Source organism: Budorcas taxicolor, chromosome 2 (genome assembly GCF_023091745.1).
Source record: "Budorcas taxicolor isolate Tak-1 chromosome 2, Takin1.1, whole genome shotgun sequence".
NCBI lineage: Eukaryota > Metazoa > Chordata > Mammalia > Artiodactyla > Bovidae > Budorcas > Budorcas taxicolor.
This window is the reverse complement of record NC_068911.1, coordinates 172,625,413-172,642,621: the sequence shown is the minus strand read 5'-3', so window position 1 is coordinate 172,642,621 and position 17,209 is coordinate 172,625,413.

Below are 17,209 nucleotides of genomic sequence, written 5' to 3'. Positions count from 1 at the left end.
CCACTAGCTTTGTTTGTAGTGATGCTTCCTAAGGCCCACTTGACCTCACATTCTAGGATGTCTGGCTCTAGGTGAGTGATCACACCGTCGTGATTATCTTGGTCATGAAGATCTTTTTTGTACAGTTCTTCTGTGTATTCTTGCCACCTCTTCTTAATAATATCTTCTGCTTCTGTTAGGTCCATACCATTTCTGTCCTTTATTGAGGCCATCTTTGCATGAAATGTTCCCTTGGGATTTCTAATTTTCTTGAAGAGATCTCTAGTCTTTCCCATTCTATTGTTTTCCTCTATTTCTTTGCATTGATCGCTGAAGAAGGCTTTCTTATCTCTCCTTGCTGTTCTTTGGAACTCTGCATTCAAATGGGTATATCTTTCCTTTTCTGCTTGCTTTTTGCTTCTCTTCTTTTCACAGCTATTTGTAAGGCCTCCTCAGACAGCCATTTTGCTTTTTTGCATTTCTTTTTATTGGGGATGGTCTTGATCCCTGTCTCCTGTACAATGTCAGGAACCTCCGTCCATAGTTCATCAGGCACTCTGTCTATCAGATCTAGTCCCTTAAATCTATTTCTCACTTCCACTGAATAGTCAAGTCATAAGGGATTTGATTTAGGTCATACCTGAATGGTCTAGTGGTTTTCCCCACTTTCTTCAATTTAAGTCTGAATTTGGCAATAAGGAGTTCATGATCTGAGCCCCAGTCAGCTCCCGGTCTTGTTTTTGCTGACTGTATAGAGCTTCTCCATCTTTGGCTGCAAAAAATAAAATCAATCTGATTTCGGTGTTGACCATCTGGTGATGTCCATGTGTAGAGTCTTCTCTTGTGTTGTTGGAAGAGGGTGTTTGCTATGACCCGTGCGTTCTCTTGGCAGAACTCTATTAGCCTTTGCCCTGCTTCATTCCATACTCCAAGGCCAAATTTGCCTGTTACTCCAGGTGTTTCTTGACTTCCTACTTTTGCATTCCAGTCCCTTATAATGAAAAGGACATCTTTTGGGGGTGTTAGTCTTATAGGTCTTCATAGAACCATTCAACTTCAGCTTCTTCAGTGTTACTGGTTGGGGCATAGACTTAAGATTACTGTGATATTAAATGGCTTGCCTTGGAAACGAACACAGATCATTCTGTCGTTTTTGAGATTGCATCCAAGTACTGTATTTCAGACAATTTTGTAGACTATGATGGCTACTCCATTTCCTTTAAGGGATTCCTGCCCACTGTGTTACTACTGGAAGCACATGCTGGAATCAAGATTGCTGGGAGAAATATCAATAGCCTCAGATATGCAGATGACACCACCCTTAAAGCAGACAGTGAAGATGAACTAAAGGGCTTCTTGATGAAAGTGAAAGAGGAGAGTGAAAAAGTTGGCTTAAAGCTCAACATTCAGAAAATGAAGATCATAGCATCCGGTCCCATCATTTCATGGCAAATAGATGGGGAAACAGTGGAAACAGTGGCTGATTTTATTTTTCTGGGCTCCAAAATCACTACAGATGGTGATTGCAGCCATGAAATTAAAAGACGCTTACTCCTTGGAAGGAAAGTTATGACCAACCTAGACAGCATATTAAAAAGCAGAGACATTACTTTGTCAACAAAGGTCTGTCTAGTCAAGGCTATGGATTTTCCAGTGGTCATGTGTGGATGTGAGAGTTGAACTATAAAGAAAGCTGAGCACTGAAGAATTGATGCTTTTGAACTGTGGAGTTGGAGAAGACTCTTGAGAGTCCCTTGGACTGTAAGGAGATCCAACCAGTCCAACCTAAAGGAGATCAGTCTTGGATGTTCATTGGAAGGATTGATGTTGAAGCTGAAACTCCAATACTTTGGCTATCTGATGCAAAGAGCTGACTCATTTGAAAAGACCCTGATGCTGGGAAAGATTGAGGGAAGGAAGGAGGAGAAGGGGACAACAGAGGATGAGATGATTGGATGGCATCACTGACTCAATGGACATGGGTTTGGGTGAACTCCATGAGTTGGTGATGGACAGGGAGGCCTGGCGTGCTGTGGTTCATTGGGTCGCAAAGAGCTGGACACGACTGAGCGACTGAACTGAACTGAACTGGTATTCCAGGATCCTACCACACACAAAGATTAAGGGAGGGGCTTAGAGAAGGCCCAGGTGGGTGAATCAGAGGACACGTGGGGCAGCCCCCAGGCCAGATAGAGATGGCTGAGCAGTGACAGGTAAGGGTCAGCCACTTGGGAAGTCCAGTAGTCAGGAATAGCTCTGGGGCCAGGCTGGCCAGCAAGCCCAGCCCCGCCTGTAACACAAGCCCAGGAGGTGACCCCAGCTACCCACCTTCCCTGCTTCTCAAGTTCCAAGTCTCTTGCCTGAGGGCCCTGATCCATGTTCCAGATGGAAAAACTGAGGCTGACGTTGCATAAAAGTCTGGTTTATTTGTTTCAGTCACTGCCTCATTCTTTGGCCTAGCACAGTGTCTAGCCCATCGTAGGCATTCAATAAACATTTTCAGAATGACTGACTTGTTGAATGAAGGGGGTTTTCTGGAGGCACTTAGAATTGCAACAGAAAGCTGACTATCAGAACCAAGTCTCGGGACTTCTCTCTGGTGGTTCAGTGGCTAAGACTCTGCTCCAAATGCAGGGGCCAGTGTTCAATCCCTGGTCCGGGAACTAGATCCCACATGCCACACTTTAAAAATCCCGAAGGCCACAAGTAAGATCTGGTGCAACCAAATAAATAATTTTTTTTAAAAAAAAGAACAGCCTCTTCTTCAGCCACTGACGTCGCACATGGGAAGACTACTGGGGGTATCCCTCACAAGGTACACATGCTCTCACAGACACAACATTTAATACATTTCCCCCAATGCACACACACACACACACACACACACACACCTTACTTTAGTTTCAAGGACAGACTCCCCTCAGCCTACTTAAGCATAAACAGGGTGGCAGGAGGTGGAGAGGGTCACTGGCAGGACCCTTGTGTAAGGGCAAGGTCAGGAAAAGCAGCCTGAGCTCCAAAGGGTCAGAAACAAAACGAGAAAAAGAATGACGTCACCCGCCACCAACCCCGCCCGTCTGGGCTGAATGCCTCCTCTTTTCGCCCCTTCTCTGAACATTCGCTGTCTCAGGACTCCTGGCTACCTCAGCCTCAGGTGTACAGGTCCTCTCAGTTCCAACACCCAACTGAGACTGGTGTCTAGGTTTCAATTTCAAATTCTTTGAGAGTGAATCTGATTCGCTAGCTGGGGTTGGAAGCCACTTCCAGTTCAGGGGCCACCGTCCAGGACCCATGATGGTGGGAGCAGACCCTGAAAATGCCAGTGTGCATGCCTTCTCTAACAGGAATGTGGAGGGTAGAGGAAGTGATGCCTTCAAAGCCCCCATCCTTGAAGATATTCAAGAAGTCGAGTATCTCCTGTGATGGCGCTCTTATTACTCACACAGCACAATGCCATCCATTGTCCCTTGTTATTCAGCGCCTCGGTCACGTCTGACTCTGTGACCCACGGACTGCAGCACGCCAGGCTTCCTGTTTTCACTGTCTCACAGAGCTTGCTCAAATTCATGCCCACTGAGTTGGTGATGCCATTCAAACATTTCATCCACTGTCGTCCCTTTTTCCTCCAGCCTTCAATCTTTCCAAGCATCGGGTCTTTTCCAATAAGTCGGCTCTTCCCATCAGGTGGCCAATGTACTGGAGCTTCACCTTCAGCATCAGTCCTTCCAATGAATATTCAGGGTTGCTTTCCTTTAGGATTGACTTGTTGGCGTCTTCTCCAGCACCACATTTTGAAAGCATATATTCTTCTGCAATCAGCCTTCTTTGTGGTCCAACTCTCACATCCATACATGACTACTGGAAAAGCCATAGCTTTGATTATACTGACCTTTGTCAGTAAAGTGATGTCTCTGCTTTTTAATATGCTGTCTAGTTTAGTCATGGTTTTTCTTCCAAGGAAAAGTATCTCTTAATTTCATGGATACAATCACCATTCACAGTGATTTTGGAGCCCAAGAAAATAAAATCTATCACTGTTTCTACTTCTTCCCATCTATTTGCCATGAAGTGATGGGACCAGATGCCATGATCTTAGTTTTTCAATGTTGAGTTTTAAGCCAGCTTTTGCACTCTCCTCTTTCACCCTCATCAAGAGGCTCTTTAGTTCCTCTTCACTTTCTGCCACTGGAGTGGTGTCATCTGCATATCTGAGGTAGTTGATATTGGCTCCTGGCAATCTTGATTCCAGCTTGTGATTCATCTAGCCCAGCATTTCACATGATGTACTCTGCATGTAAGTTAAATACAGAGGGTGACAATATACAGCCTTGTTGTACTCCTTTCCCAATTTTGAATCAATCTGTTGTTTCATGTCTGGTTTGAACTGTTGCTTCTTGACCTGTATAAAGTTTCTCAGGAGGCAGATAAGGGGGTCTGGTATTCTCATCTCTTCAAAGATTTTCAACAGTTTGTTGTGATCCACAAAGTCAAATGCTTAGCATAAGCAAGGAAGCCGAATGAGATGTTTTCCTGGAATTCTTTGCTTTTTCTATGATCCAACAGATGTTGGCAATTTGGTCTCTGTTTCCTCTGCCTTTTCAAAATCCAGCTTGCACATCTCGAAGTTCTCAGTTCATATGCTGTTGAAGCCTAATTGAAAGATTTTGAGCATTACTTTGGTAGCATGTGAAATGAGCACAGTTGTACAGTAGTTTGAGCATTCTTTGGCATTGCCTTTCTTTGGGACTGGAATGAAAATTGATCTTTTCCAGTCCCGTGGCCACTGCTGAGTTTTCCAAATTTGCTGACATATTGAGTGTAGCATTTTCACAGCATCACCTTTTAGGATTTGAAATAGCTCAGCTGCAATTCCATCACCTCCACTAGCTTTGTTCGTAGTGATGTTTCCTAAGGCCCACTTGACTTTACATTCCAGGGTGCCTGGCTATTGGTGAGTGACCGCACCATCGTGGTTATCTGGGTCATTAAGACCTTTTTGGTATAGCTCTTCTGGGCATTCTTGCCACCTCTTCATAACCTCTTCTGTTTCTGTTGGGTCCTTGTTGTTTCTGTCCTTTATTGAGCCCATCTCTGCATGAAACGTTCTCTTGGTATCTCCAATTTTCCTGAAGATCTCTAGTCTTTCCCACTCTATTGCTTTCCTCTATTTCTTTGCATTATTCACTTAAGAAGGCTTTCTTATCTCTCCTTGCCGTTCTCCGGAACTCTGCATTCAGTTGGATATATCTTTCCCTTTCTCCTTTGCCTTTCCCGTCTCTTCTTTTTTCAGCTATTTGTAAGGCCTCTTCAGACAACCACTTTGCTTCCTGGTATTTCTTTTTCTTTGAGATGGTTCTGGTCACATAACATTATGGTTCATAATGTTATGAACTTCCATCCATAGTTCTTCAAGCTCTCTGTCTCCTAGAGCTAATCCTTTAAATGTATTTGAGAGATGTATACCACCTCCACTGTATGATCATAAGGGATTTGATTTAGGTCATACCTGAATGGTCTAGTGGTTTTCCCTAGCTTCTTCAATTTAAGCCTGAATTTTTTGATAAGGAATTCATGATTTGAGCCATAGTCAGCTCCTGGTCTAATTTTTGCTGACTGTGTAGAGCTTCTCCATCTTTGGCTGCAAAGAATATAATCCGTCTTATTTCAGTATTGAAAATACTGATATATTGAAAATAATCTGGTGACGTCCATGTGTAGTTATCTCCTGTGTTGTTGGAAGAGAATGTTTGATGTGACCAGTGTGCTCTCTTGGCAAAATTCTTTTAGCTTTTTCCCTGCTTCATTTTGTACTCCAAGGCCAGACTTGCTTGTTGTTCCAGTTTATCTCTTGACTTTCTGCTTTTGCATTCCTATCCCCTATGATGAAAAGGAAACCTTTTTTTTGGCATTAATTCTGGAAGGTCATATAGGTCTTATAGGTCTTCACAGAACCTTCAACTTTAGCTTCTTTGGCCTTAGTGCTTGGGGCATAGATTCAGATTACTGTGACGTTGAATGGCTTGCCTTGGAAACAAACCAAGATCATTCTGTCTTGAGATTACACCCAAGTACTGCATTTTGGGCTCTTTTGTTGATTCCTGGAGAAGGACATGGCAACCCACTCCAGTATTCTTGCCTGGAGAATCCCATGGACGGAGGAGCCTGGTGGGCTACAGTCCACGGGGTCGCAAAGAGTCGGACACGGCTGAGCGGCTTCACTCACTCACTCACTCCATTTCTTCTAAGGGACTGTTGCCCACAGTAGTAGATATAATGGCTGGCCCAGGGATAAAACCCAGGTCTCCTGCATTGAGGCAGATTCTTTACCAACTGAGTCACTAGGGAAGCCGTAGATGTAATGGCCATCTGAATTAAATTCACCCATTCCTCTCCATTTTAGTTCACTAATTCCTAAAATGTCGATATGCACTGTTACCATCTCTTGCTTGATCATGTCCAATTTACCTTGATTCATGGACCTAACATTGCAGGTTCCTATGCAACTGTTCTTTACGGCATTGGACCATTGCCCCTTATTACTCATTATTTGTTGAAGGCTCTTAAGTAATCCCTTCTTCTGAACTCACCATTGCTCATATGCTCACATCTGTGGCTGCAGCACTTACACAGTTTTAAGTTAAGACAACAACCTGTTTCCTCATTGTGCTTTTTTCTAAAAAATTTTTACACCTTGTAGAGCCAAACCTCATGTAAGAGAGGATGTGATTGGTTCTCTCTTTCGTTAGCTTGCCAGTACTTCCCCTGTTGGCCAGAGCATTCATGCCAGCTTGCCCGTTGGTTGCTAGCCAACCTATAGATGGCTGTCCAAAGACCAGAGCCCCGCCCATTTCTGGACAGAGATGTTTGGTGTCACTTTTTAGCTTTGGCTTCTGCAAGTGTTTTCTCCTCTTATCCTGATTTTCCTATGGGTCTGGGCCAGTTTCCCCACCAGAATTCTTTGCTCATTGTTTACAGAGGCTTATTCTTCTCCTTCCTAGTGTTTCTCCACCTTTTCCCTGCCGATTCTGTGTTTTGGACACAGCTCTGATCATTTCAAGCAACAGTCACATGAATCGCTGTGAGCAAGTCTCTCACCCTCTTTGAAGCTCAGTTTTTCTGTGCGTGTGCGTTTGTGCTCAGCTGGTCAGTCACGTCCTGCCCCAGGGGCTGTAGTCCACCAGGCTCCTCTGTCCGTGGAATTCTCCAAGCAAGAATATGGAGTGGGTTGCCATTTCCTCCTCCAGGGGATCTTCCCAACACGGGGGTAGAACCTGCATTTCTTGCATCTCCTGCACTGGCAGGCAGATTCTTTATCACTGAGCCAACTGGGAAGTCGATGCTGGGGCTAATTCTCATCTCACAGGGTTACTGAGAAGATGAAAAGAGTCCACGTATGGGCAAGCTCCACAGAACTGAATCCTAAACAAACTCAGTGTTGGTCTTTCCTTTTGGCATCAGCCCTTAGTTAAATTGATCAAAAGCTGGACCAGGAGAGAGGAGGCTTGAGTCCAAGCCTCAGATGGGCATCTAACTTTCTGTGTTTGGGAAATTCCCTTCCCCTCTCTGGGATCAGTTTTCCTATCTGTATACAGCTTCACTGAAAGGCAACTCCCCTCACCCATCACCCATGGATCAGTGAAAGTCTACCACACCCTCACACATGACCTTGGAGAAAGTTTTTACAAAGTGGGTGGGCTATGTTCAACGTTCGGGTTGCCAGTGGAGTGGAAAGGGCCTTTACGGGAGTGGAGAACTGAAGGTGATCAAGAATTCAGCAGGAGTAGGTTTTATGAAAGGAGGAAGTGAAGAGGCTGACTAGGGGAAACTGACCCCCTTCCCAAGAACCCCCATAGAGATTAGGAGGCGTGGTGGTCCTAAAACATTGTGCCCAAATGCTTTCTGCCCCTCCCATAAAAACGTGGGCTTTTGTACGCCTTCCCCTTGAACATGGATTTTGTGACTGACAAACAGAATATAGGAAATGACCCAAATCTTAAGAGACTGGAAGGTCACTTCCTATTTCCAGGAATACTTATTCTTGCCATACTGTGCCCAGGGAACCTTAAGAGGCCATGTGTAAATGTTCTGCCAGACAGCCCCAGCTGACATACCAGCCGACAAGCAGTATCAACTGCCAGACGTGTGAGTGGAGGAAGCCTCTAGAACACTCCAACTCCACTATCTGCACGTGATCTCAGCCAAAAGGCCCAGAAGTGTTCCATCCACCATCTGATCGCAACCACACGAAGAACCCTGAGACAGAACCCAGCCTAGCTAAGCACAGTTGACCCAGAGATCTGTGAGAAATAATAACAAAAGATTTTGTTTCAAGCGACTAAGTTTTTTGGTTGATTCATTTTACAGCAACAGTTTAACTGGAATAGGAGACCAGCTATGAATCCTTTCACAGTGGGATAGGATAGGAAAGCCCATTTTTCATGAGATCTTAAAGCACAAGGGGGGCCTCCAGCAAGCTGTTAAACTTGGAGGTTGAAAGCAGTGACATCTGGAGGAACTTGGCGTGAGATAAAAAGTTTCTGCTGTGACCTTTAGGAGTTGGCCAGAGACTCACCAGGTGAGAGAAAGTGTCAAAAATGACTTGGAAGTTTCTGTCTTGAGCAACTGCCCTCTGTGGTAGCAGGAGATGAGCAGGTTTGGTGTGAGATGATGAGATCAGTTCTGGACACAATGTTGCATTTGCTAAGTGTCTTCTGTAAATACAAGAGCCTGCCCATAGACTGAGAAAAAAAGAGGAAATCTTTCTGGAAGCTTCAGCTTAGAACCGCAGTCCTCATTCATCAGTGCCCATGCTAATTCACTCATTCACTCATTTATTCATCCACTCTGTTCACTCAGTTAATAGCCCATTCAGACAGAAGGTATATTTAACAGTCCAGACTCTAGAGACTGCCTGGGTTCAAAGCCCAATTCTACCTCTTCCTTCCCACATCCCCCATGGCCTTGGGCAAGTAACATAATCTCTTGGTACTTCAGCTTCCTTATCTCTAAACAGGAATGATAATAACAGTATTTATATTATTATAAAGATTAAAAGAGCACATACTTGGAAACCTTTAGAATAGTGCTTGAAACATAAATACATATTACATGTTAGCTATTAACAGTTCAACAGAATCTTTATGCTGGAGCCCTTACCGCACTGAGGATGCAGCTGAGAACTGGGCAGACACTAGCCCTGCCACATGAGGCTTACGTTTTTGTCCTTATCCAGCACTTGGGCCCTAGGCTTCCTCAACTTTTCTTTCATGTGTACTGTCCCATTTGATCCTCAGGAAGAGACTATTAAAAAAACCCAGAAAGACCCCATGAGGCTGGCATGATACTGACCTTCTCTCCATTTGACAGAGGTGGAAACTGAGGCCCAGAGAGGAGCATGGATGTCCTCTTTGCACAGTGCCTCTGTCTAGGCACAAGTCGATGTGTCCCTTTAACAAAGGCATGCTGGGGACTTCCCTGGCAGTCCAGTGGTTAAGACTCTGCCTTCCAGTGTAGAGGGTGTGGGTTTGATCCCTGGTCAGGGAACTAGGATCCCACACGCAGTGGGGTGCAGCCAAAAAGTTAAAAAAAAACAAAAAGCAAACATAAAAACAAAGACATTGCGACATGAGAGGGCCTTTCTCCTGTCAGGTAACCATGCTTCCTCTGCCCATAAATCCTTCGGCAAATGGATTTCAACCATGATTAACTTCTGACCTCTGAGCAGGGATCTCCACAACCATTTGAAGGCAGAGTTTCCGGAGGGACAAGGTCAGGGCCCTGCGCTCACACTGCCCCTCTCCTTACTTGGTCTTCTAGGTGAACTGGGTGCTTTTCCGCTTGGTGGGACCATACCAAACCGCACCCAATCCATATTATCTTCATGGATGCCTGAAATTCTAGTGCTCATGATTCATTCTTTCAAGTTGAGCAATGGTTCCCAGAAACATCCTGCAATATCCCCAAATCCCTCTGAAGTGGGTCACCAACACCTTATTGAGCTAACAGAGGGCCTCGAACATAATCGCCTTCCTCCTACAAATGAAGAAACTGGTCCAGAAGGAACTTGCCCGAGGGTGCAGAAGTGGTCAGTGGCAAAGCAGAAGCAGAAGACAGCCCTGTTTCCTCTAGGCCCATGGGTCTCCTGGTCATTTCATTTCAGTTCAGTTCAGTCTCTCAGTCGTGTCCGACTCTTTGGCAACCCCACAGACTGCAGCACACCAGGCCTCCCCGTTCGTCACCAACTTCAGGAGTCTACCCAAAATCATGTCCATTGAGTCTGTGATGCCATCCAACCATCTCATCTCCCTGCTCATCTAGTCTCCGTGCTCGTTTACAGCCTGCAAAGAGCTTCCCCATCAGAGCTCACCTGATGGAGACCATGCCTACGAGCAGACCATCTTCCTCCGAGGTGCACACGGGCTGCCTGAGGCTACACAACAGTCATGCCCTCTTCTGATAACAGGGCCTGGTTGATCGTTTAGGGAATCAGCTTAAAGGTACTGTTCATTGGTCCCAGCCCAGGTTCCCCGAGTGGCCCTGGTTGCTGGCCTTTCCAAGGCCTCGTTCAGCTCCTCCTCCCATTCTTTCTGGGCAGACCCAGGCCCTTCCAAGGCATTCCATTTGCTGTCATTTAGGGAAAGCCAAGTTGCTTTCTGTCCTGGTTTCTTAAGAACTCTAATTGACATACCCACTTTACAGGTAAGAGGGATGAGGTGTGGAGAGGAAACGTGAATGATAAGAGATAGGGCCAGGGGACTTCCCTGATGATCCAGTGGTAAGGAACCTGCCTGCTACTGCAGGAGATGTGGGTTCGATCCCTGGGTTGGGAAGATCCCCTGGGGAAGGAAATGGCAACCCACGCCTGTATTCTTGCCTAGGAAACCCCATGGACAGAGGAGCCTCGCAGGTTATAAAGTTCATAGGGTCACAAAAGTGTCAGACACAACTGAGCGACTAGAACAACAGAAGGACCTCCCTTGCGCAGTGAACAACTATACACAACAGCCCTAGGGACAGACTGTTGTTGTTTAGTTGCTAAGTTGTGTCTGACTCTCTTCTGCAACCCCATGGACTACAGCCCTCCAGGCTCCTCTGTCCATGGAATTTTCCAGGCAAGAATACTGGAATGGCTTGCCATTTCCTTCTCCAGGGGAATCTCCCCACCCAGGGATCAAAACCAAGTCTCCTGCATTGGCAGGTGGATTCTTTATTACTGAGCTATTTGCCTTATATGGTTGTTATAAGGACTAAATGACATAAAGTCTTTGGCACTGTGCCCAACACTTAGTAACTGCTCAATAAATAGTAACTAAATATGACACCCTCATCACAGGCTCTGTCTGGAGGCAGTCTGTGGTGAAACTGCAGGTCCTAGGTGCCTCCCTTTCTCACCGCCCACTCCCAAACCTCCTAACCTTTCCTGGATGGCCTCCGTGCCTGGTCTCTTCCTCCAGGGCCCTGCAGGCTTGGCTGGACTGTTGAGGAACAGGGTTCTGGCCTTGTCAATCACACTGTGGCTTTCAGTTTGGCGAAGGCCCCAGATATACCAGGGCTCGGCTGTCAAGTCGTTCCTGCTCCAAGGTTCAGAAGGTTCCAGCAGGGTGTTTACCCTCCAGCCTCCTTCAGCCCCCAGGCAGACAGAAATCAGAACACAGCACTTTTCAGGGCCTACCTAGAGCAGGCCCAGTAGCCTCCATAGCTGCCCCAGCCTCCTCACACCTCCTCCGCCCTCCCCTGCCAGCAGGCCCAAGCGGCCAGAGACAGGCATGGCTGGACCCAGGGCCTTTGGGAGAGCCACGTGTGCCAGCCCAGCGCCTGCCAGCTCTCAGGCTGATCTCACAATGGCCCCTTTCACCAGGGAGAGGAGCTGGCTACCCTGGAGCCCCAGGGGTGACGTCCCAGCCCCAGGGGCAGGGAGGAGGAGGTCAGAAACCCAGGAAGGGGTGGCCGAGACTGAGAGAGGGCAAGGTGCTCAGTCCCTGCTGCCGCCGCCACTGTGTGACAGCGAGGTGACTGCCACACAGCCAATACCACAGAGATCAGACTCCCTGGGGCCCGGGTGTGGGGGGACAAATAAGTGTGGGAGCAGATGGAGGGAAGGAGTTAGTCATGGGGTTCTGGGGGAAGGGAGGCTGGGCCCTCAGCCCACACTCTGGCTGGCATCTCCAGGCCCATAGCAAAAGGGTGACGTGGTCTTGGTACTTGAAACAGCCCTTCCCGTAACAATCCGGGCATCCCAGCCAGGCACCTTTTGCCTCTCCCCTTTGTCCCCATGCCTTCTGCCCCAGGCCTCCAGGAGCTCTTAAAGGAACTTGCATCTTCCTACAAGTTTCTCTGTCCCTGTTCAGTTCAGTCGCTCAGTCGTGTCTGACTCTTTGTGACCCCATGGCCTGCAGCGCACCAGGCCTCCCTGTCCATCACCAACTCCCGGAGTATACTCAAACTCATGTCTGTTGAGTCGGTGATGCCATCCAACCATCTCATCCTGTCATCCCCTTCTCCTCCTACCTTCAATTTTCCCCAGTATCAGACTCTTTTCAAATGAGTCAGCTCTTCGCATCAGGTGGCCAAAGTATTGGCGTCTCAGCTTCAGCATCAGTCCTTCCAATGAATATTCAGGACTGATTTCCTTTAGAATGGACTGGTTGGATCTCTTTGCGGTCCAAGGGACTCTCAAGAGTCTTCTCCAACACCACAGTCCAAAAGCATCAGTTCTTCAGCGCTCTGTCCCTGTTAGCCGCCCCCTTCTCCCCTCCTAGTGCCTAAATCTAATCTAAGCCACTCAATCCCCAAATTAAAGTCTTCACTGGCTCCCCACTGCCCAAAGGACCATGACCTCAAAGTCTGGACTGTCAACTTCGCCCACCCAGTACCCATTCCTTTTCCTTAATATCTCTAAATTCCTGTATTCCAGAGAAGCCATCCCTCCCCTCACTCTGTCCATGCAGTTTGGATGAGCCTCAGGGCTAGGGAAAGGCAGGTGACCCCAACCTGGCCAATCAGAGTACTTCAGCCCCGCCCCCAAACAGTGATTGGTTCAGGCGTAGTCATGCGTAGACCCAAACCAGTCCAGGAGAGTCAACTGCAGAACCTGTGTTTAACCACTGGGAGAAGTTGATTTTTTGGGGGCTGGAAATTGGGATGGGATCAGTCTAGAGCTGCCTTCATTTGGAGAGGAACTGCTCCAGAGGGAAGGCAACACAGGCAGAAGCAGAAAGATGGAGACTAAGTCCTCGTGGCAGCATTTCAATCCCTAGATCCAGCTCTTTCCTGAAGCAGGGAAAATGAAAAAAAAAATTTTTTTTTTGGTGGGGGCAAATGTCCTTCTCATTTAAGCCTCTTGGGATTGTGTTTTCTGTGTCTTGCAACCCAGGAGTTCTGACCGATTCAGAGACCCTCCCTAGTGCAGTGGAGCACCGCATCTGCCGCTTTGTCTGCCTTCCTCTGGATATACCAAACTTGCTGCTCTCCCAAACACCGCATGTACCCTATGACTCTACTGGGCTCTCTGCCTATGATGAACTCACTTTTCCCTTTTGCTTTTGCTCAGCTCTTAAAAGGTCCAGTTCAAATGCCCAGTTCCTCCATAGAGCCTCTGTCAGCTCCTCCCCGGGGAGAATTTGCTCTTTGCCCCTGGTCACTATAGAACCATTATTTGGCTGGATCACAGTGGTTTGTGTGTGAATCCATCTCCTCCACTAGATTATTGAGCTTCTTGAGGGCAACGACTGTGATTTTCTTTTCTCAGTGTACAGTACCTGGTCTGGCATATTGTAGGGGCTCAGAAATGCTTGTGAAATGATCTGAATTGCCATCAGACTGGGTGGCTCCCAGCTTGGGGTTGGCATCATGAGGCTGAGCCCTGACTCTGACACCACTACTAGGCAACTCTGCGGCCCGTTCCCACCTCTGTGTGGATGCTCTTTCCTCAGCTTAAAATGTCTGTCTCAGCCCGTCCTGGTGGTTCAGTGGTTAAGACGCCATGATCCCAATGCAGGGGACATGGGTTTGATCCCTGATCAGGGAACTAGATTCTGCATGCCATCAGTAAGAGCTCATCTGCTGCGACTAAGATCTGGTGCAGTCAAATTAATAATAATAATAAAAAAATCTGTCTCTCCTCAATCTATAAATGCTGCTCATCCATCAAGGAGCTCACATCTCTTAATATGTAAGATGAGGGCTGCTTTGAAATTGAATAGACTTGAGTCCAAGTCCTGGCTCTTCCACATGGCATACGTGTTTATGGGGCGAGTCATAGAACTTCCCTGAGCCTCAGTTTCCTTAAAGTGGCAAGCGCATAGGGGTTATTACATGCTGGGCATTGTTCTAAGTGCTTTACTGGTGCCAGCGTGCCTCATTCTAATGTCCACCCTCTGGGGTGGAGGTACTCATGTTATCCTAGTGATAGACCAAGCAACCTTTAAAGGCACACAGAGGTTAAGTGCTGCCTGAAGCCATGACTCGGAGATGGTAGAACTGGGACTGAAACTCACACAGTCAGTTGCCAGAGCAGTCCTGCCCTTCGAAAAATGCGGACAATACTAGCACCTTCTTTTCAAGGTTGTTGTGAAAGTTAACCTCCACATAATGTGTGCAGAGGACTAGCAGAGCTGAGCACTGCTGTTACCTCTGGTGTGTTCTGAGCCTAGTAAAGTCCAGTCTTCCCGGAGAATTCTGGACCAGGCTGGAGGGAGTGGGGCTGTGGCCGGACCGGGACAGTGTCCACATGGCTCTGGCTGCATTTTAGGGCTCTCTCTGCTTGGCAGAAGGTTTCTGCTCATAATGCTCATTTGTCCAGACCGTGGGTCAATAGCTTCTGCATTCTCTGCATGCACTTCCCTGGGCGCAGAAGGGGTGGAAGAGGACAGCATGGGCTCCAGCCAGGCTAGGGGAAGCTTCTGGGAATTGGGAGGTCTGGGGTGGCCAGAGGGCCTCATTTCTAGAAACCCCAGCTCTCTGGCACTGCCTGGATATGAGAACTTGATCACTTAATCACCTTGGGCCTCAGTTTCTCCATCTGTAAAGTGGGGACAGTCATGATACCTACTTGATCTGGTGGTGTGAAGATGAATGATGGTGTGTTTTGCAGGATGTGTTGTGGGCACTCAGTGAAAGACAGTTGATTATCAGTTTCATTTTGGTTTTTGCTCAAACAGACTGTCTGGGTCTCTGTCCTGGCTCTACTGTTTCCTAGCAGTGGGACCTTGAGCAAATTACTCAGCTTCTCTGTGTTCAGCTCCTCACTTGTGAATCGGGGACAATGACAAGACATAATGAAACAACTATGTGTCTGGCACATTAAGGATGCTCCACACCTTTCAGTGCTTGTTGTTATTATTCTCCAGCTGTAAGAGCTTAGGCGACAACCAGCCCCTCCCCAAGCCTTGGCTTTCCCATCTATTCAGTGAAGTTTAGACTTGGCTCTTGGGGCCATTTCCTAAGAGATTCCCGATTCCAGCCTCCACCACTGAAGCCACTCCCTCTGGGAGAGAGGCCAGATGTCCTTCCTCTGGGAGCCGCTGTGTCCTCCTTCTTCTTGCTTCACTCCCTGCTGGGTCACCAAAGCCTGACCTGGACCTGGCACATGATGGACCCTCAGTAAATGTTTACTGAATTTACGTGTGTGTGTGTGTTTTTAATGAAACAAACACCGATTTAGAGATTTTTATGTTCCAGGCACTCCTCTGAAGTCTTTACAGACAGATGTAAATGTATTCACTCTTTGTGATCTTGGAGGGAGGGACTCCTTTTTTAAATTGACTTATGTATTTGGCTGCACCAGGTCTTAGCTGCAGCACAGTCTTCGTTGAGGCATGCGGGATCTAGTTCCTTGACCAGGGAGCGAGCCAGGGCCCCTTTCAGTGGAAGCCCAGGGTCTTAGCCACTGGACCACCAGAGAAGACCCAGGAGGGATTCTTATTATCTCCGTTTTTTTCACAAATGAAGCAAGTGAGGCAGGGAGTCAGGATAGTGTACCCAAGATTTTCACCCAGGCCCTCTGGCTCCAGGTTCATCTTCAGACCTTCTCTGACCCTGCCCTGTCTGTTCAAGAACTGGCATACACAGTGTACACACCCATGCACAGGCCTCCGTTACACATCTCCTGGGATGGGATTCTCCCATCCTCAGGGTGAGAGGCGGGGACTGGCCACGAGATGCGCAGAACTGAGCAATGGGTCCAGCCTCTTGGGGACAGTCTGCCAACACCTGCCGCTCTGCCAAGTCCAAAAACGGCCTGGGAACAGCTCACATCCTGCTGTTCTTCCGGAGCCCGAGCGGCTAACAGGAAAGGCTGAGAGGCCTGGCTGCAGCGCTGACTCACCGGGAGGTGGGGCGAGCGGCCGGTAGTGAAGGGCAAGCAGCACATTAAATTCATCCTTCCTTTTTTGGGTACTCACTGGAATAAGACGGGGCCACGGAGCCAAAGGCCTGAATCCTCCCACCCAGAGCCGCAAGATGCTCCCAGGCCACACGTATTGGATTAAAACCTGGCCACGACACCCCTCCAGGAAGATGAGGGTCTCTGCACGGCCAAATCCAGTATTGGCTGCCTTGGGCACTGCCCACTTGCTGACCACAGCCTGGAGGCCTAGAAAGGCCCCAGGAAGGAAATAAGGAGAAACTTGAGGCCTGAAAGTGGAAGGAGGGGATGAGAGCAGAGAAATGCAATCAGAAGAAAGAAGCAATCTGTCTAGACCCTGAAAGCCCCTAGGGTGGAAATGGTTGCTGGACTTTTAAGAAGGATATTTAATATTCAAATTTTATCTTTAAGTGGTACCTCCACCCACCATCACCACCAACCTTCCAGATGGCCTTGTGGGATAAATTGTGAGGGTGTGAAGGGTACGGCCTTGTTTCTGGAATGGGACTTGGGGGTATGCACAGCACACATGGGACACAAGAGATGTCTAGGGACTGAGAACTCAGTAAATGCAGCCCTGGGAGGCTGGTGAGTCAGGCTGTCTGTAACCTGCACATCTCCTGGGCTTCTTACAGGCAGGCACTGGAGGCTTGAGCCATGTGGTAGAGTGCAAACTTTAGAGCTAGATTATGTGAGTCAAACACTCACTACCTCTGTCGCCTTGATTTCATCTATAAAATGGGAATAATAAAGACTAATTTTTTTAGTACCTACTGTGTGCTCGACTATCAGTATACCTTGTGTGGATTACCCCTTTTAAAATTCTTACTGTAACCCTATGAAGTCCCTTCTATTTTCAAATGAGGA